The sequence below is a fragment of the Peromyscus californicus genome, unplaced genomic scaffold (assembly GCF_007827085.1).
Source record: "Peromyscus californicus insignis strain IS unplaced genomic scaffold, ASM782708v3 Scaffold_14__1_contigs__length_90479793_seg_2, whole genome shotgun sequence".
NCBI classification, from domain to species: domain Eukaryota; kingdom Metazoa; phylum Chordata; class Mammalia; order Rodentia; family Cricetidae; genus Peromyscus; species Peromyscus californicus.
This window is the reverse complement of record NW_026294436.1, coordinates 42,119,026-42,141,071: the sequence shown is the minus strand read 5'-3', so window position 1 is coordinate 42,141,071 and position 22,046 is coordinate 42,119,026.

Below are 22,046 nucleotides of genomic sequence, written 5' to 3'. Positions count from 1 at the left end.
GTGTGGATCCTTGTTTTAAATCTTTTGATTTGTGTGTTTGACTTGGAGTATCTGTATGTCAGGACTCTATAAAGGGGCTTCTGAAGTGGGAGAGACCTACAAGGGGAAGGATAGAAGAACTCATAGCACAGAGGGGAATAAGGAGGGAGGTTTAAGTGAGGAGAGGGATGGAATGGGATGGCAGAGGCAGGGGTGTGGGAGGGATAACTCTAAGCAGGTTTGAGAAAGCCATATGGAAACATTTTAGAAGCTCCCTGAGGGAAAAGCATGCCAAGCATATTTATGTTTAGTTAATACATATATATATGTGTGTGTGTGTGTGTGTGTGTATCATATAAGCCCAGTGCTAGGTGTGGGATACTGCCCTGCAAGTATCCCACCATACAGGATATTGCCCACCAGAATGTGATGGTAAGGCTCTGTTGCTGAAGACACCCCATACTTTGATCATGGGACATGGATAAAGCAAGCCAGTACTGATATGAAGATTTCTTCCTTGTGTGGATAGCTTTCATAGTACCTGAAGGTGCTATGCTGGTTTCTGGGGAAAAAAGTCATCAACAGTCTTACCTAGCTATGAACCTTGCAAGCTATAATAACGACCAGCATGCCAAGATGCATTCAACAGTGGCATAAGTGTTAAAGGGGTAACCAGTTGCTCTTTCGTTGAATTTAAGACCCACGCCACAGAAGGAAAGTCATGTCTAATACTATGAACCTGGCCAGCAATCTGCGGCCCTAGGGGAGGCCCTGATATTATTACCAGGCTTAATGAACATAGTACCAAGCTGCCTTCTAAATATTCACTGCCATACTCATAGATCAGCGCGGCTCTCAGTCCTCGTCAGAAAAGATTCTTTCGGCTGTGGATAGTGTTTAATACAGAGAAACCCACAATGAGTCAAGGTGCAGAGCATGTGTCTGCAGGGTGTTCAGCTGTAAATGGGACATCTGTATCACACACAGAGAAGGGGGTTATGAAGGAGGAGGAGATGTGGGGATGCGGATGTGGGGGGCAGATCTAAGAGGATTTGGAGGACAGGTAAATTGGATCAAAAGACACTGTATACAAAGGGTTAATTACCTGAATGCCTCGGGTGGATGAGCTGCTCTGCACAGGAAAGTTGACTTGACAGATGACACCCTTGGAAGCTTCTGATGAGCTGGGACCTACCACTTCCAGACGGCGGGGGGAACTGACCTGCAGATGGACTCTTCCATCTCCGAAGTTTCCCCTTTCCCGTTCTGTAAAACCCCAAGAGCCCTGTGGCACGTGTGCAGACTCCACTATTGCAGAGATGGCCCTTCTGCTGTTCTGATTAAAAGAACAATTCTGCTTTGGAGATGTCTGCCTGTTCTCTTTTTCTTCCGAGTCGCCTCCATCAATTCCAGTCTAACAGTGCACGTATAAATAGTTCTCGTCAATCCAGATCCAACAGTGCATGTGTATATAATTACAAAAAGTAAAGTTAGAGTTCCAATCTAACAGGACAAATCTAAGACAGACAGACGGGGGAGGGGGGGCGGTGGTGAATTTCCACTTGTTAAGATGAGCAGTTCACCCACCTGGGTTAAATTGGGGAAGGGCTGCTCAAGACTTGAAAAGCCACCCCAGATCAGCTGAAGCAGGAGCTGGGGCTGCCTGGTGTACCCGGAAAACACAGTGTCCCTGCATCTGCCTTCAGCTCATGTTGAGTGACCGCAATAAATGGCTGAACTTTCTCCATCACTGCCGGATTGTCAAAGCCAAGCTCGTCAACCCATTTAGGCTCCAAGACCAAGATCCGTGTTAACTGCTGTAGAAGAAACACAAACAAGCGAGCGGCTGTTTTTGGTGCCAGGAACTGCTCTGAGATGTGAATGGGAAAACAGGACCCTTTTCCTTCAGATGTGGAAGAAACGCTCTGATGGGCAAACAATGAACTGTAGGTCCAGTCACTGAACCTCTGCCAGCCGTGGTCCTCCAGGGGCCATGTGTTACGGCTTATGTAGCCTGAATCATGTTCAGCCACACAAGCATGAGGTTATAAATTCCATTTTAAAAGACAAATCACTATACTTGTGTGATCATGTCTGCCTGGAACTTGGAGTCCAGGAACAGTCCAGAGTAGAGCTGCCGTGATTTGAAATGAAGCCTGAATCTAGCCGGACCTGCATTTCCACACTTGTAATCGGCTGCACCTGGGACTCATACCTTCCACGCGATTCCTTGCATTTGCACGCACGTGTGCCCATTTGAAGGCTGTGCATACCTGGGTGTCTTCCTTAATCACTTCTGCATCTTATATTTGTTTATTTTATGGGGGGCTTGCATGTGCCATGGTGCATGGGTGGAGGTCGTGTGGGTCCTGGGGAGCAAATTCAAGTCGTCAGTCTTGGTGAGAAATGCTTTCATGTGCTGGGGCAACTTGCTGCCCCTGTCCCTTATCTTTTGAGTCAGGTCTCTCACTGAACCTGGAGCTCCTTGCCTGGCTAGACTGGAGGGCCTGCAAGCACCAGGCATCTGACTGTCTTCACATCAGCACCACAGGGACCTGAACTCAGGCTCTCATGATTGCATGCCAAGCACGTTTCTGACTGAAGCATTTCCCCGGCCCCTCCTTGATTTTCCTTAAATCAGAACGGCTTCCACCCTGACATTATGTTTTTCTTCTTTAAAAAAAAAAAAAAGAGAGAGAGGCTGATATTCTATTTTCACTGTTAGCTAAAATGGCCCTTGCATGTCTTTGGTTCCTTAAGCTAGTGGAGGAAGGCCTCTGCATTCCAGTGACTTCCATGGGACATGGCTGTTTCTGCCTCATGTGATCAAGCATTAGACCTCCCCCCTGCATCTGAACTCCCAGAGAGGGGAGGCCCGTGAAGGAAACACACCAAGGATGAGGATGTTCCATAACGTTTTAAAGCAGTGGGGAGGATTTTTCCAGAGGCAACAACCCGCAGAAGTTTAGACATCCTCTTCCGAAGGAGGTGAAGGGATTTCCAGCTTCCTGTAAGTTGTGGGAGGGAGCTATTCCCGAAAGTATCTAATCCAAATAGACGCTCCCAGTTCTGTTTTTAGAGTACGCTCTATTAGCATTTTTTTTTTCTTTTTCCATTCCGTGTTAGGTTGCTTCTGTTTGATCTTCGGTGGTACAGTTCTCTCCCCGGGGATTCATTTAGATCAGTGGTTCTCAATGAGAGTCACCTGAGGAACTGTTCAAGTCCCAGGTGCACAGGGGACCACGAACATCAGAAGTTGGCAGCCTGGGGAGGACCCAGAAATTGCTCAGTTTTGCAAGCTCACTGTGGGACTTGACGGTATATCTCGGAGGAGAATCCTCGATTTATGGTCTCTAAATATTTGAGTGCTTCATGTAAGACAGAGGTTCTCAAACTTCAGAAGGCACCAGAAGCCCTGGAGGGCTGCTGAACACTGTTTGCTGGGTCCCACTCTTAGGCTCTGACTTAGTAGTAGTATTGGGTTAGAGTCTACAGAGTAACGTTCCTAACAAGGCCCCCAGATGACATCACTGAGGAGGACACTTGGAGACTCACTAGACATCAGAAATAGCCACCCTACTGTGTGAAGTAAGGAGGGCACCATGGAGAAAGCCAGCTTGTGAGCTGGTGACAGGTGGACACAAAAGGAGAAACCTCCACCCCAACCTTTGCTCACCTGGGGACTTGGCTGTGGTGTCAGAGTTAAAGACTGGGCAGGGCCAAGTTGCCCGGTAGCAGTGGAGACCCAAGGGGAGGCTGGGACCGAGAAGCCCTGTACCCCTGTTGAACCTGGGCAGGCCACCGCACCTCCCTAATGCACCCTTCTGACTTCTTCAAAACTGGAAAGAGCCAAGCTCCAACTGTTTGCAACAACTGATGTGAAGGAGTCCTCTCAGAATGACAATGACTCCTGCAAGCTGTCCTCGAACAACACCTAAACATTTCGAAGCCGTGGGGGGAAATGTTTTCTATTCAAGTGCCTTAGGCAGGGCCGTGTCTACTCACCAGTCACTGTCACTGTTTCATCACCAAGCTAGATGCTGTAACACCATGCTAAGACTCCATTTTACAGACAAGAAGGAAGTTAGCCTTCATGCAGAGCCGGTTCTGTGGCAACAAGAGGAGAAACTAGAAAGAGCTTAGGTCCTCCGGGGCTCCCTATGCTGCTGGAGGAGCCACGTGGGAGGAGCATCTCTCTGGCCTTTCAGATAGCATAGCATTCTTTTTCTAAGTAGAAAGAGAAAAGAAAACCAGGGAAAGGGAAGGGGGAATGTAAAGAGGAAAAAAAAACAGGAAAGAAAGAGAAAATAGCAAGGGAAAAAGGAACACAGAAAGAAAACAGCAAAAAAAGGCGGGCTGTGTGAAAGAATTCTACACATCTGGGGTCTTACAAGACACAGCAGGACAGTCCCGCACACAAACTCACAGCCCCTGTAACAAAGACCTGCACAAGATCAAGCCAGTTAAAATCCTAACATGGAGGGGGACGAGGTCACAAAGTCCCACCCCTGGCTGAGGAGCTATTGGTAATTAATGGCGACCAGGATGGGGAGAGTCAGCTTTCTTTAGGGATTCAGTTTCTGAGAAGCTACCCATGCTCCAGTAGATGTACCTACAGGCATGAATGCACACAGTGGATTCAGGAGGAGGAGGAGGAGGAGAATGACATATAAAATTGAGGAGGGAATAGTTATGGTGAAGATAGGGAAGCTATTAGAGAATGGGGCTTGAACATGATCAAAAAACATTATTATGCATGTATAAAATAATCAGTAAAAGGAAAAAGAACAATTTACAAATGTTGATGCCCACAAGATGGTTCAGTGGGTAAAAACACTTGTTATGCAGGCCTGACTACCTGAGTTTGATTCCCGGAACCCATGTAAAGGTGGAAAGAAAGAACCAACTCCAATAGTGAAATGGGAGATGGAGACAGGAATTGATGGAAACTTGCAGACCAGCTGGCCTGCAGAGCAGCAGGCAAGAGAGACCCTGCCTCAGTGCAGAAGGGGAGATCTACCTCCTGCGAGGTGATCTCTCTCCACCACACGTGTGTCATGGCACACGTGCTTCCGTCTTCACACACATGCCCACACACAGTAGTAAAAAAAGAATTTAAAGATACTTTTATAAATTCGGGTAAGTGTGGGGGCCCAAATTACTCAAGGTCAGAGAATCTGAGCTTGCTTTACCCAGCAGGACTACATAATGGATGATTTGCCCATGGGCGTGGTTACCAGGTGTTTGGAAGGGTCTACATTTGGCTGTACATTGTGCTTTGATCTAGAAAGGGAGAGGTCTTTTGCCTCTCCCCTGGGTAGTGCTTAAAAGGCCCATTGAAATAAATCTCAAGGTGACTGGGTATTGACCCAGGGCCCTCTGAAGCTGTCCTGTGTCTCTGTCTTTCTTTCTGTCTCTGTCTACATTTCTATCTATCATTTCCTCATTCCTCTCTCCTCCCCACAAGAATCCTTCAACAGGGCAGAGCTGGACTCCGGCAGAGTCCCACAGGTAAGGATTTATGATTGAAAAAAAAAATACTTGGGAGCTGGGCAGGTGGAGTGCACCCACAATCCCAGCATTTGGGAGGCTAGGGTGAGAGGATCAGAAGTTCAAGGCCAGCTTTAGTTATATAGGGAGTTTGAGGTCAGCCAGCCTGGGCTACTGACTCTGTTCAAAAAAAAAAAAAAAAAAGCCTCTCCTGTGATTTTTGCCTATAAACTTAATAATTCTGGAAAGCATAACCAAGTCGTGTTGATTATTGGACACAAAGTAGGGGAAAGAAATAACTATTCCTTATGATCTGCTGTCAATATTATTACTTATTCTTATGCCCACAGACAAGTATAGTTCTCACTCTTCACCAAAGAAGCTTCTTTCTGCAACATATTGAGACTACTACAGAGATCTACAGCTGACCAAAATGCAATAAGGGACCGTGGGGTTCCAGCCTCAGTTGACACATCTACAATGCAACCCCCACACCCAAGGCTCTGGAAAAATTGTAGAAGAGGGGTCGGTCAGGAAGACAGTAAGAGCCAGAGGACCAGGATGCTGCCGCTAGATAGTGTCTACTAGACAGGGAAGCTGCACCCATGAAATCCCAATAATATGGTGATGCACGCAAGACCTGCATAATGGTAACACTAGGGGACATGCCAATGTCGGGGGGGAAAAGTCACAAGGTTTTGCCTCTAGATGAAGAACTACAGGTAATCACTATCTGGTAGAAAGAATCAGTCTTCTCCAGGGACAAGTCCCTAATAGGTTAGCCAATCCCAAGTGGTCAGCCCTAAATACATATACATATGAGCAACACTAAATGGACTCATCAGATTCATATATATACATATATATATATGTATATATATGATACATATTCACGTGTGTGTATATATGTATGTGTATATTTATACAACAATAATTAAGCCATAAATTTGAGAGGAAGTTGGGGGACATGAGAGGAGCTGGAGAGGGGGAGAAGTGGTAGAATCATGTAAATAAAGTACTTACGTATGAGATTCTAAAAAAGTTTTTTAATTAAAAAAATGTATGATGACTGGAGAGGAGGCTCAGGGGTTAAAAGCACAGAATGCTCTTCCAGAGAACCTTGTCGTGGAATATTACTTTAACTACACAAAGATGTGTTACATGTGTTTATGCTGCATTTGTTTAATTATGTAAAGATGTGTTGCTGTTTCACCTTGCCTGCCTAAGGCACCTGATTGGTCTAATAAAAAACTGAACAGCCAATAGGTAGGCAGTAGAGGGATAGGCAGGGCTGGCTGGGCAGAGAGAATGAGTAGGAGGGAAATCTAGGCTCTAAGTAAGGAGGAAAGAGCAAAGAAAAAAGAGGGAGAGATGCCTGGAACCAACCAGCCAGCTGCCAGCCAGAGACAGAGCACCCAGTGAAAGCAGGACATACAGACTGAAGGTAAAAAGTCCCAAGGCAAAACACAGAGGAAGAGAAACAGGTGAAGTTATAAGAAACGAACATAAGATAAGGCCGAGTATTCATAACTAATAACAAGTCTCCGTGTTTTGGGAACTGGTTGGTGGCCCAAAAGAAAGCCTGCTACAGGACCTGGGTTCAATTCCCAGCACCCACGTGGTGACTCACAACCATCTGTAACTTCAGGCCTAGGAGATCAGATGCCCTATTCTGGTCTCCTTGGGTAGTAGACATTCACTTGTGCACAGACATACATGCAGGAAAAAATATCCATACATGATAGATAGATGGATAGATGGATAGATGGATAGATGGATAGATGGATAGATGGATAGATGGATGGTTGATGGATGGATGATAGATGATAGATGGATGATAGGTAGATGATGGATGGATGATAGATAGATAGATGATGGATGGATGATAGATAGATGATGGATGGATGATAGATGATGGATGGATGATAGATAGATCATATATATACATACACACAGACATACATACACACATAGATGCACACACAAATAAACCAATGTAAAGGCTAGCAAAGCGGCTCAGCAGGTAGTGTCCAACACCTAACCCGACAGCCTGAATTTGACCCCCCGGGACCCACATGGTAGACGGAGACAACTGACTCCACAGCTTGTCTTCTGACTACTGGAGTCGTGGTGTACATACAACACATAAATGAACAAAATAGAAATATTTTTAAAGGAGAAGAAATGAGACCTTCACAGAACACAAACCAAACAGATGCACCGGGAAAGTAATAGGACCCTGGCCGGGCTGTCTCCTTTGCCACCTGGAGCAGGGCTGGGGGCTCTGATCTACCTCCTGCCCTGGAGCCTGTCTGGCAGCTCAGTAGAAAAGGAATTCTGTGTTTACTAACTTTCATAAGTCCGTCCAGGGTCAGCTGGTTCCTGGGTCACCTGGGAGGTAGGCATACTGCCTCTAGGGGTCAGTGGGGAGTCATAGGTGCCCCAGGGCAGCAGCCGACCCCTCCGCTCCTTCCTCCAGTTCATTAGTTAACAGCTCAGCTTGTTCAGACACTAGATTCTCCCAAATGGTTAAAGCCAGATTGTTTCCCTCTTCGCTTTTGTTTTGATGTGTCTTAAAATAATTATGCTTTTACCCTCAAGTGTTTCCATTCTGTTACAGGCTGAGCGGCACCTCTCCCACAGCACACTAGGGCAAGGCGCTGCGGCAGTCCAGTAAACAGTTACCAAACAAGGCTGGTCCTGCTCAAGTAAGAGATCACGCTCTCGTTTGTACCCGTCCTTCCATCTATGCTGAGCTATGTAATTACTGTCAAAAACTGTGACCCCTGAGCCTCCCTGCAGGATTTAAGAAAAGCAGCCAGCCCCTCACCCATTGCCAAGGACTTCTTTGCAACATCTAAGTTGTCCATTTGCTTGTTAGAACACCCATCTAGAAAGAAGCCCTGCATCTTTTATTCTTAGAGAATCTGCATTTAGGAATGTTTAATAAAACCAAGATGTGGGACTGGGACGATGGCTCAGTGGGCAGATGGCTCAGTGGGCAAAGTGCTTGCTGGCATCAAGATCTGAGTTCAAATCCCCAGCACCTACTCAAAAAAAAAAAAAAAGCGAGATTGACAGTTCGTGTCTGTAACTCCAGTGCAGGAGGAGACAAACAGGAGTATGAAGATACATGACCCTGACTTCTAGAAGGCCTCTACACTCTCACATGAGCATGCACACCCATGGATATACACATGGTGCACAAGTGTGAGCACATACACACACACACACACACACACTGGGCTGAATTCTTGTCCTGTGGCAGATTGGGGGAATTGGAAGTCAGGCTCTCAGAGTCATCAGGGGCAGGAGACAGGAAGTGGGAGTGGCCACCTGCACAACTCAGGCCTGATGTGTTACCCAACAGTTCAGTGAGACCAAAGAGTGTACTCAGTGGCTGCAGGGAAAAATTAGCAACCTTCCCCATCTGGTGACAGCTACCAACCATCACCCCATCCTGCAAAACCAGGGTGACCCGATTCTTGTCTTTGAAAAGGGAAGGATTCAGTTGAGAGGTGCAGACGTTTAAGCTCACGTTTATTTAGCGGAACAAAGCATGGTCTCTGAAGGAGTGCTCCTACCCGGGGGTGGGCTGCAGAACGGTGGCTTCTTTGTGGCAGGTTTTAAGGACATTGTTTTGAATTTTAATGAGGTGGACAGCATATTCATGGGGTAACTCTTTACTCCTCCCAAACCATGGAGGACTGGTTCACCTGTAGAGTATCTCCTCCCATGATCCTCTAGAAAAGGCCACATTTCATTAGTGTACACATATGGCAAAATGATGCCCAGGCACCTTAGTTTTTAAGAGAATGGGAACAACTGACACAGCCTCAAGAGCATTTAACCACAAAGGGGGGTTCCTGGCTGTCAGGAGACACAGCGACCATGACACAGTTTTCTTGGTTACATCATCCTAACTCCTTTTTGAGACTGCTCAAGGGCCTGTATTGATTTCACGGTCATCGGCTGAGAAAACTGAGACTTTATCATGAAAGCTGGACCTGGGTTTTACAACAGACTGGTGGGCTGCACAGGGGGACCAGAACCGAGGCTGTCTGTGGGGCTCCCTTCTCTTGGCTCTGCTGCCCAGATCCCTCTTCTGCCTGGTACCTGTACGGAGAGCTTAACCTCACCGCAGAAAAGGTGACTAAGCAGTTGGCCTACCTGACCTCCCTCTAGTTCTACCTTGTGTCTCTCTGAAGGTCCCTCCAGGCGCCACTCAGTGTTCCCGGTGCCTTTTCTGAAACTTAACCAGTTTAACACAGTATATCACTTATTCCTTTAAATGACCCTCTGAAGGTTGTTTCTTGTGATTCGAGAATAGTTACCCTAAAACTCAGAGAGGTTAAGGAATTCACCTCTAGCCACCCAGCAAGCAGGTAGAGCCAGGATTCAAGCCCTAGTCTCTCAACCCCAGAGAACAGTGCCTTTCAGAGGCGTCACTTACAGTTTTAGTGCCCAGAGCTAGTAGCTCAAAAGTCCTTGTGACGAATTACGTAACTGAAGGGGCAACCCAGATGTGGCTAAGGATGCTTTCTAATGGAAAGATGATGTGTATGCTGTCAACATGTCTAAGGGACTCTGTTTTTCTGTCTGTGCTGGGGCACTGCCTCCCTGTGGGCCTCAAACCATGCTGCATCTGGTCCCTGGCATTTGACAACTTTACCGCCAACACAAGGCACAAACAGTCCCAAATGCCTGAATGGGCTGCTGCCCATATTGGACAGGGATGGTCCAAGTATACTTACTCAGGCCAAGTGCTGTGGCCTACAGAGGCTGGGGAGGCTGGAAGGGAGCGGGGAGATTTGAAGCTGGAGGGCGGGATTAAGGACCACAGGAGAAGGGACTGGGCAAAGTAGAAGGGTGCAGTTGAGGCTGGGAGGAGTTGGTAGTGATGGGAGAGGGTGACCTTGGGAAAGGGATTAGACCCAAATCACTTAGGACTTAGCTGCCAGGATGGGGACTTAGAGGACGTTGGAGACCAGGCTGAAAGTGACTGTGGTCCAAGGGAGAGAGAACTGGCATGCCCCCACCTGAGATCAGTAAGGGAAAGGGTGACTTGTGTTCGGATTGGGGCTAGAAGCTTCTCAGTGAGGTCCTCTTCTACTCTCTCCCCTCCCTCACAGCTGCTGTAAAGGAAACCACAGGCTCCCTACTGTGGCTCTCTGCGAGTCTGTAACCCTCACGTCTCAAAGGACAGTTACTCAGCTCCCTAAGCAATTGAGGCAACAGGTGGCATAGTCCATAAGCTAGACACGCATGAACCAAAGGGCTGAATCTTTCTTCCCTCCCCCTGATGCGCAGGACTCAGAAGCAACCTGATCGCAAGCCCTCGATATGGGTTACTCATCAACTACATGGTATGGACCAGCCCAGCCTCTCTGAAACCTGTAAGAAGAGATCCCTGCTTTCTTTCGGGGGGGCCCACACTCTTCAGAACCCCTACCATGCTGCATTCTGTGGCATTAAGATCTCCCCTAATAAATCTGTTACCCACAAGAACAGTCTGCCCCAACATCCCTCTTGAGCCCCTAATCTGAAAACTTACATTCTTCCTTCCAAATGCCTCCTGTATCTCTGGCCCGCATGCCCAGGCAGGACTGCTCCTGCTCATTAGCCCATCTGTTGGCAGGACACCCTGACCCTTGCCGATTACACAGTGCCCTGTTCAGAGAAAGAGGGGCACAGCCCCACCCCCATACTCCCAGGAGCCCCCACACTCGGCATCCACGTCACTCAACTCCTCCAGTCTCCATTCTTCACCTCACTGGCCTGCCTCCTCGTCGGTAGAAACTGCACCAAGCAAGACAGTTCCTCCTTCCAGAGGTGACCTGGGGTTGAATAAGATAGCACGTGGACAGTGGCGGAGGGCCTGATGCTGCAGCCCCGCAGCAGACAGCAGCCACTAGCCTGAGAAGTCTGCTCCTGTGTCAGCAGGAAATGACACCCACAGAGCCGTCCACGTGATTGTAAAGACCTGTCATGATTAAACGTGGCTGGCTACTGTGCCCCCAACAAGCAGCTGAAGGAGAATCCAGCAAGTCTGAAGAGGGATCCTTCTCGGGGGAGTTAAGTCGGACAACTTTCCAACAGAAGAGCCAGAAGCTGCTCCATCCTGACAGCGAAGCGTGACTCATAGATCCTTAAGGTTATAACTCTGCTGTCACGGACTGCTCTCACGCTGTGTTCATACTCGGGTGTCCTGCATCCATGTTATAACGGAGGCCCAGATGGGAATGTGGGGGTCCTGCTGGATCCCTTCAGTAAGAACTGAGAACTGAGAACAGGAAAGGAGCCCTTCCCACAGGCGTTCCATCATTCCATCCCCCTGTGCACTGGGCATGGAGAGTAGAAACTTTACCATCTCCACATGTGCCCGACAGCTGTGCATTTTGACATATGCTGTGGTATTCAACCCTCACGCCCATCCCATAAAAGGGGAATGGCTGTCCACATACTTATAATGAGAAAATAGAGTCTTGGTTAAAGAACCTGGCCCAAACTCATGCATTCAGCCAGCACTTCCATGGAAAGTGGCACTTGGCTGAAAGCTGTTTCCAACACACACCCCTCCTACAGCCCCATGGTAAGCCTGCTGCTGCTCTTACATGGACTTCCAAGATCAGCATTTTGTTTGTATGTTTGTTTTGGGGGGTTTTTTTTGTTGTTTTTTTCCACAGCATGATTAAGGGCGCGTGGTTCCATAGGGTGACTGGCTAGAATACTTACCTTTAACTATGTAACTGGGACTAAATTTAAGCACTGCGAAGCTCCACCCAGCCTGGAACAGCATCATATTTAGTGGCAGGTAGAGGACAGCTAAATAAAAACAGAGGCTGTAGGTCGGAGCACAGAAAGGAACAGCAAGTGGTGTTTTGTGTTTGTTGCTAAAGAAAGTATTATGGGATGGAGAGTTCAAAGTTCATACAACATGACCCAACAGTTTGTTTTAACTTTTTTATTTATTTGTTTATTTGATGTCCATTAGTGTTTTGCCATGGGGTGTCCGATCCCCTGGAACTGAAATTACAGGCAGGTGTGAGCTGCCATGTGGGTGCTGGGAATTGAACCTAGGTCCTCTGGAAGAGCAGTCAGTGCTCTTAACCACTGAGCCATGTTTTAACTTTTTTTTTTTTTTTTTTTTTTTTTTGGTTTTTTGAGATAGGGTTTCTCTGTGTAGCTTTGCGCCTCTCCTGGAACTCACTTGGTAGCCCAGGCTGGCCTCAAACTTACAGAGATCTGCCTGCCTCTGCCTCCCGAGTGCTGGGATTAAAGGCTTGCGCCACCACCACCCAGCTGTTTTAACTTTTTAACATTAGAAAGGCAAATCAGTTTTATCGGCACTTTTCCCCATCACAGATATATTCCCTTACAATGCTGCTCCATTCACTGAGGACCCCTGTGGCCAGTATGCTGCCCAACTGATGTACAGAGGGGACAGAGGGTGCCCTGCAGCAAACCTCGCCTTCAGAGGGAAGAAAAGGCAATGGAGGGGATAGTGACTGTGAAGGTGAGTTTGTGGTGTCCCCTGGCTAGCGCCGCCAGATCAAGCGAGTCTCAGTGGGCATCTACGCCGGCGCCTGCCTGGAGCTGTTACCAGTCAAGTTTCAGAAACCCCTGCAGTCAGTCCTTACAAGGCTGACCAGGCTACAAGCAATGGATTCTTGGCTAACTAAACTCACACAGCAGGATGCCGGGAAAACAAAATGCCCTTGGGCCAATGGACAGTGCGGACATGTCTTTCCAAAGCTGCTGTCTCTAACTCTCTGTCCAGTGTGTTCCAGAGAAAGTGGATTCACATTAGAAAACTGCTTGGTGAGCAGGATCAGAGAAAAGGTATTGGGGAGATGTGTATCTCACCCCCAGATCATCACCAGCCGGATTCTTACTCTTCACCTCTTTCTAAGGTATGCAGGGGGTCTTCCATGCCTATCCATTTTAACTCTTACCAGGTCACATGGCTTATACAACTCACACTTCATCTCTGTGTCATGTGTCTTAATCCCTCTGTAAATGTGGTATCATCTAATCTTGATGGAGTAACCCATGAAATCTTCAGCCATGTGCTCCCAAAACCTCCACAAAGGTGTGGTATGTCTGCAGGTGGTGAATCTCAATTATATTGTGAGGATGCTTGCAGCCTCTTCCTCCAAAGCCAGACACCCTTGCACCTTATCCCCAAATGCTTGGAGGTGCTGGCAATTGCCCATACATGCAACAAATGTTATAGATTCCACAAGTACTAGAAGAATCTGGAAGGAAAAAAGAAATTCAATTTCTATTGGTGTGAAATAGAACGCAGCTGAGCTTGGCCCACACAATGGGGACCAAGAGCAGCTCAGCTGTATAGGTACCTCATTCTCTGGCACTTGTGATAAAGAGGACCCCCCCTCACCTATTTTATTATGGTCTTAATTGGCTAAAGATGCTAATATAAAATACTAGAGGCTAGGTTGCTTAAACAACGAAGAGAGTTCTCATGGTCCTGAGAATGCAAAGTCTAAGATACCAGCAGATTCTGTTCAGCTAAATACTTGTTTCCTGGCTTATAGGCGGCCATCTTCTCTGTGTCTTCACATGACAGAGACAGAGCGTTCTAGACACTTCTTTTTCTGATAAGGACACTAACTGGGGCCATGGGGAGGCCCCATCTTTGTGACTTCGTCTAAACCAAAGGCCCCACTTCCAATACCTTTGGGCTTGGGCACTTGAACTTGAGGGGTCATATGCGTTTTAACAGCTGCTGACTTCCTTCATACGTAAGAGTCTCTGCTAAGTGGGGGAAAGGTGAGCAGTTTCCAGAGCTGTTTGGAGATAGCGCCCAAACGGCGGGGTGAGGGGTTCTTACACAGCCGGTTATCTGAGTTTCCAGTAAGGAGTAAAGGGGTGACATCCTCCATGCTGGGACACAATTTGACTGACAACTACACAGGGTCCTTTCAGGCCACAATTAGACACAAGGCCAGACCTTTCCATCCCTCGTCTGCTCTGCTGGACTCCGAAGCATCGCCCTCCTCCAGAAAAGGAAAATTAAAAACAAATTCTCAAGTGGGTTGCTAGGATTTCAGCCCAGCAAATTCTACTTTCCATTAAAAGTCACCAGCTGTCATGTGCTCGGCTTCGAATGGAAAGTACTTGCTCTCAAAGAACCTTTCTCGGTTGATGTCACTTACGAGTTTTATTTTCTTCTAATGAAAAATGGATTTGCCTTAGTGTATCCGTCCGTAGTGACAGGAAGCCCCTGGACACAGGCCGTCTGCCTTGGTGATCTGCCCTGCCCTGAGGAGAACTAATTGCTTTGGCAGCCAGTTTGGAAGATTGACGCTGTGGTCAAGACAGGGCGTAGGGGGGTGGGGGAGCAGAGAGAGCAGGAGGATCCTGGCCCATCTTCTTTCAGTGAGAACCCCACAGAGCTTCTCCCCATCGAGACAAAAAAAAAAGTTTCTTTCAATAAACAGTGCTTTTAAGTGTTGAGGAGGAGGTCTTGGAAAGGGGAGTGAATAGTTTAATGTGATTAACGATTTCCAAGTAGGCAATTCCTCAGCGCCTCAGACACACGTGTCCATGGAACCCACTGCTGAAGAGGCTTAACCCTCACCAGAGCTCTGCTTGAAACAGGCCCCTCAGTGGCCTCAGTGTGCAAATAGTCTCCTAGGGTCTAGGGTCTGTGGCAATTGGGATGATCTCTTCATGACTCTCAGAAACAAAACCAGACTTGTGGTAATTGTCATTCTCCCAACTCAGAAGGTTTAAACAGGAGTAAGAGATCAAGGCCAGCGTGAACTAGACAGTAACACTTCTCCAAAGCAAATAAAAGAAAATAATCAAAGCAAGAGCATTAAGACAACAGCAGGAAGAGAAAAAGACAAAACAAGCCCCTAGGCTGAACGACACTGGCCGCGTGGCAGGGAGGAACCTGGTGCCTCCTATACGGAGCCCCCCGACCTGGAGACTGCATATAAACTTGAACTGTACTCAGAACGGCTCTCACCCCACTGGCCTCTCCATTCGAGATACTATACACACAACCACTGCACACCCATCTCTCAGAAGATCTCCATGAAAACGGTACCCAAGCTCCAGGCCGGCCCAGGCAAAAGTCCCCTCCCCCAGGCCCATTCCTCTCTCCAGCTCGCAGCAAGGGCTTAGACGCGTCCAAGATTTTGTGAATAATGTTTCTGACAGACACTACAGCTTTTTCCTCCTCCTGCCTGTGGAGAGCTCAGGCTGCCCCCAGGGAAGACTCCCCTGGCAGCTCCCAGCCAAGCAGCTGGCTTCGGCTCCGGGAACACTAAATTCTGGCTGCCTTTCTAGCCAGGCCTGGTTACTTTAGAATCCCTGTCCTCCAGTCTTTTCAAGCTGGAGCCAGCCAAGGTATTCGTCATATTTCCGAGCTACCCTGCTGGTTGATTTATGTTCACGCAGGGTAGAGGCCAGGAGTGGAGGAGCTGGAGTGCTGGGCTCTTCCGTCATCCCAGGGGTCACCAAAAGGGTGACCCTTAGGATCAACCCTTCACGCAGCTCAGGGTGGAGGATGGCACAGCCACCATGGCCCAGGGAGCAGAGACAAGCTCTCGCTTTCATTCTGTGTATGAGATGTCCATTAAAGGAGAGTAGCCGCATGTGCCTTTCACTGGGCTCCACCTAAAAAGCCTTTCTGAAAAATTCCAGCCTTCTCCTTCAGGACGCTGGATGTCGTCTCTTTGGCTAAAGAGAAAACGAGTAACAGATGGAGCTCTCGTGGACACACGAGGAGGCCAAAACCGAAATGTTAATCACCTCCAAATATGCGCGGCTCCCTCCAGCCTCACTGGCTCTCCTCGGAAGATCCATGATTGGAGACTTTTCCCAGGGGCAGGGGACTGGCTGCAGACATTCGGAAACTCATCAGAAGGTCCAATTGCACTGACAGGGTAATTGCTGGGCGGTGTGTTTAATGTGCCTGCGAGTGATTTTGACTGGCTGGGACACCGGCTGTTGCTCTAAGTTCAACTAAGACTCCAGCACTCCCGCAAGATCGACTGATGCTGTCATCCAAAATGAAAAAAAAAAAAGACTTTTTATTCCACTGCATATAAAACCATGAGCTCATTGGAATATATTTGGAGCGGGATTTGGCAACCTGTGTGTGTTTACAGTTCCTGGACTCGGGGCTCTGGCGTGTATCAGAAACACTCTTACCTCTTCACTTTCCCTGTGAAGGTGAACACCAATTCCAGAGCCTAAAATCCCTTCCTTGGTAGTACCTAACATTGACTTTGCTAAGGGACCGACTGCCTCTGAAAGACCAATGGCCAATGAGAAAGCCAGAGCTGCTGGGTGTTCCGGTACATGTGTGAACCCTGGGGACTTGGGGGGGCTCAGTCTCTCCATCAAACTCAGTCCAACCTTTTCAGTAGAAGACTAAAATGCCTATGCTCCTTGACTTGTTACTACTAATCTGGGTTCCTTCTGAGGCCTTCCAAGACAGTATGGAACCACACAAGCTGACTGTACTCCCTTCCAAGCCCACAGGGAAGTTTTAAAACACACTGATGCGTGGTCTCCAGCCCCAGGGATTCTGTCTGCACTGACCTGGGGTCTAGCCAAACAACAGAAGCTTTACAAAGAATCAGACTGTATTCCTATTGGTTTAAAAATTACATTTGCATTTTTAAAATGGGGAGAACATTCACAAATACATTCATGGACTATCTCTAAGTAACAGAATCAGGAGGGATTTTAATTCACTTGCGTATTTCCTGTTGTGTCCCCAATCTTCTCCAACGAAGCAAATCGCAATGAAGTAAGTTATTAGTGAGTATGTGTGTGCCAGGGTGGGGTGGGGGGTGTTGAAGTTACTTCCCACTGAAAAGACATTCGGCACACCCAGAACAGAACTCTCCATCTTCCTCTCCAGCCTGATCTGCACCCTCCATCCTCAGTTCTGAAGATGGCAACCAATGCACACTCCTACCCCATGCACAGCAGCCTTCTTCTACCTCCCTAAGTCCATTTAGCTCATTGCTCAGTGGCAGCATTCAGCTTCTTAATACTCCTCCACTCTGTCTCCTTCTGCCGCCACAGGCACCCTCCACGCTGCTCCCCCAATTTGGGCTTTGTATTTGCCTGCTCTCTCCCATGCCGATGAAGTGGCTCCTCCTCACCGAGTTCTCCGGCTTGGAGGCTAAGGAATGAACATGGTCCCCACATCAGGCATTGTAATCATGGTGTTCATCTCTGCACTCCAAACCTGTTCCTGTCAATCACCTGCTTAAAAAATTCCAGTGACATATTCTCATTTCCAGAGCATACTCCGAGCAACTGGCATGATTTAAGAGGCCTCCATGGAGCCAGGTGGTAGTGGCGCACATCTTTAATCCCAGCGGTTGGGAGGCAGAGGCAGGCGGATCTCTGAGTTCAAAACTAGCCTGGTCTACAGAGCAAGTTGCAGGACAGCCAGTGATACACAGAGAAACCCTGTCTTGAAAAGCAAAACAAACCAACAAAAAGAGGACTCTGTTGTCCGTCTCAGCCATGCAGGGAAAGCTCAGTAGGCCCGAGTCTGTTGTGCCAGTCTCGAGGACCCCCCCACCCCCACCCCCGCCAGCAAGACCACCACGGAGCCGATATCTGATGCAAAACACACAGGGGTTTATTGATAACAAGCAAGCCCAGGCCTGGTCTGTGTCCAACCCTCGACACAGCGGGTGGAGGAGCATGGCCCTGAGCTCTCAGGGTGAGGGGTTTTTAAAGGGAAAAACCGCAAGCAGGGTGGTACAAGCCTTTGCGTTATGTGATTGGGTGAGGGTGTGTAGCCTTTGAATTTACTGGTTGGGGGTTACAGTTATTATTTGGGGGCAAGCCTGGATAAGTCCCTTGCTCTGTCCTTGAGTTGCCATGGAGAATGGCTGGCCTAGCACATACTGACTGTGGGGGCTGACTCCGTGGCCCAGACTCTGCCCTTGAGCTGCCATGGAGGCTGGCTGGCCTCGCGCATTCACATTGACCCATGCACGTAGCTCTAAGTTGGTGAGGGGTCCCAGACAGTAAACAACTGGCTGAACCTTGAGCAGTCAGAGTATGAGTGCATGCAGAAAGGGGGCTACTGCAAGGACTATGTCTTTTGTTCGTGACCCTCCCAGAAACTGCTTGCTCAAGTCTCAGGAAACTGAAATTGAGGCCTGATCTCTGAGAGAAGACTGAGCAGCCTGTTATGGCGTCTGCTTGGTCCTTTCAAGTCCTGAGCTTTCTCACTTCATTTCTCTAGCAAACTAACTCCCTTAGGCTTGACCTAGAGTGTGTGCTTGGCTGTGGCCCACAAAGAAATGAGGATTGTCAACCCCTTATAATCTGGCCTTCCTCCGTTTTCTGGACACATTTTCAAACCAGGAGTTATGAAGCAGAAGCCGTGGTTCTGTGTGGTTTCTGATCAGCTGCTCCAGCCACACAATCTTCTAAACTAACATTTTCTAGAGTGGAAGCAGACTCGGTGTGCATAGGTTTCCAGCATCTGGAAAGGGCAGAAATCCATTAATCCTTTCCACTTTAATCAAGTCTTGGAGGAGAGGGCTGCCAAGGGACCCTTTCCAGAATGAAATCAGCCGACACACAAAGCCACCTGCCTTCTGACTCGCTGGCTGGCAGATCTTATCCCCAGACCTTTCAAAAGGCAATGACCACACTTGTGGCTCTCATCCATGCTGATCAAGCCATATTCGAGGGTCATTTCTCTGTGGTCAAATGGCATGAAGAGGACCCTGTTCCTGGTTCATCTGTGGACCATCCCCATTTCAACTTCCAGTCAGTCTGACTCAAAGAGAATTCCTGCTCCATCTCCACTCAAGCAGGAGAGATGTAGCCTTATCAACCTTTCCAGGATCATGCAAGGGTGGGGCTGTGAGGGTGTGAGAATTCCCTGCCCACCCCACTCAGATTATTCTACAAGCTAGACTGTCAACTGCTGGCAGACACTGCCCTCCAAGAAGCAGGAAGTCACAGCCGAGCTCAATGAGTCTTAACCAATGCCTACAACATGGCCGGCTGCTATGGTAAGAGCTGGTCAGGTAAACAAACGTTAGCCATGGCTCCCTGATCCGACAGAAGCGTGAGGTTGCATAGACACATACCCAAGACGGCTAGAAGAGGGGACAAGAAATACAGCTGAAGTACTTGGGGACTCAGAAAGCATTGTAGCCAGTTGGCAAGCCAGTTGGCTTCCTGGAGAAGGTGGCACCAGTCAGGCTGAAACTTGAGAGGAAGGTTTCGACCAGAAAGAGCGCTGATTAGAGTGAGGAGAGACGGAATCAAGGAAGGAAATGCATTCTAAGTAGCAATGACTATTATCAGGTTGAGTTGTATAAAACAACCAATAGATTATTGGTTCGGGCCCTGTGCTGGCTAGTTTAATGCCAATTTGACACAAACTAGAGTCATCTGAGAGGAAGGAATCTCAATTAAGAAACCTCTATAAGATCAGGCTGTAGGCAAGCCAGTAGGGCATTTTCTTAATTAGTGATTGATGAGGGAGAGCCCAGCCCATTGTGGGTGGGATCATCCCTGGGCTGGTGGTCCTGGGTTCTATTAGAAAGCAGGCTGAACAAGCCAGTAAGCAGCACCCTTCCATGGCCTCTGCATCAGCTCCTGCCTCCAGGTTCCTGCCTTGCTTGAGTTCCTGCCCTCACTGCTTTGGACAATGAACCGTTATATGCAACTGTGAGTGAAATAAACCCTTTCCTCCCCAAGTTGCCTTTGGTCATGATGTTTCATCACAGCAATAGTAACCCTAACTAAAACAGACCCATAATAAGGACTTCAGAAGAGTCAACTTGATACTTAGCAGCTACAGTAGGGGTGGAGAAACAGACTGGAAAGCTGGGCAGAGGTAAGCCAGCCTGTCGGTAGCTGCTGAATGTTACGCTGGGTTTATCCTTTGGACGACGGAGTGATAGAAATTTCCCAGGAATGGCATGTCCTACTTCCAGTAAGGAACGATACAATAATATCTGTCTTTTGTCCATAGACAGTCCAAGTTTGACTTTGGATTTTACAGTCAGACTGAAAAATCGCTCTTTCTAATCACGGGAAGGCAGGATCCCACCTGGACTCCGAGAGACATGTGTTTAAAATTCAACTCTACCACTTATGAGCTCTGTCACTGGCTCCGTAAATGGGAGTCTTGTTTCTCGTATGGAATATGATCTTAATGATAACCCCCGACAGCTGGGTATGGTGGCGCATGCCTGCCATCACCAGCACTTGGAAGGCAGAAGCAGGAGGATCACCACGAGTTTGAAGCCATGAAACTATGAAATTGGTCTGTATAGCGAGGGGATTGTGACCTCACAGTTTTTGCACCGACTCCATTCTTTAGTAGAAATGGGAAGAGGCCATGAGAAACCATGAGGTGCATGGGTTTCTCCAGCCAGAACAAGGGTAATAGGAAGCCCAGCATGATCCTCATAAACCACGGGTTGCTCTCAGCCCTGGCCTGGACCACTAAGGAGTTCCACATGGTCAGGTCTGTCCTGGCAGCCGCGCCTGGCTTCGAGATGGATTCTTCTACCTAGTCAGCCACGGCGGAGTGGTTCCCAGGGAAGCCTTGGTCGATCGACAGTGGGTACCAGAGGCTCAAGAAACACAGGCTCTGGGCTTTCCAGGAACTGAAATCTTGGCCAAGCCCGGGAAGTCTAAAACCTGAGAGGTAAGTGAGTCTTCTGATAATGCCAGTCCTGACCCGGAAGGCTAGGCTGCTTCTAGAATCTAGATATTGGTTCTCAACCTATGGGTTATGACCCTTTGGGGTTTGAATGACCTTTTCACAGGGTCGTCTAAGACGATCAGAAAACACAGATATTTACGTTACACATTATTTATATTATGATTCATAACAGTAGCAAAATTACAGTTAGGAAGTAGCAACAAAAATAGTTTTGTGGTTGGGGGTCACCACAACATGAGGAACTGTATTAAAGGGTCTCAGCATTAGGAAGGTTGAGAACCACTGATCTAGATAAACAAGACAGCCGAGTTTTTTCATCACAAAGCGCTTTCCTGCTGGAGTTGGAGACAGTGTCCTACACCACTGTTAGCAAGACCCGTTTGTGTATTTTCAAGTCATTGTCAGTAAGAAAGTTTAACTGGTACTGAGTTCTAAGGAAACAGGATTTGGGATGGGTACTATCTGAGTAAGAAACAGCATCTCGGAATATTCTCCATCGACTCCACCTCACTCTCTCGCTCCTGCAGAACCCCCTACTGCCCTTGCTGTCTTAGAATACTCCCGGGGGCGGGGGCTACTGGCTCTAATCACCCCACTTTTCTCTTGTCTCTTTATGTGCCTTCATCCAAGGAACTGAGAGGGGAGGGGCAGGCCTAGAGGTCCTGGGCCAGCATCAGTGGCCCGGGAAGAAGAGAACCTAGTTAAATCTCCATGAGCAGCTGGCCTCACTTCTGCCCTAAAAATGACCCCTCCAATCTCAGCTTCTCCTTCAAGTCTCCATTTCAGTCCTGCTGACAGGGTGGAGAGCAGCTCCAGCTGGAGGCAAGATCAGGGACAGCTGGTGGCTCAGACTTCAGCCTGGCGTGCTGAC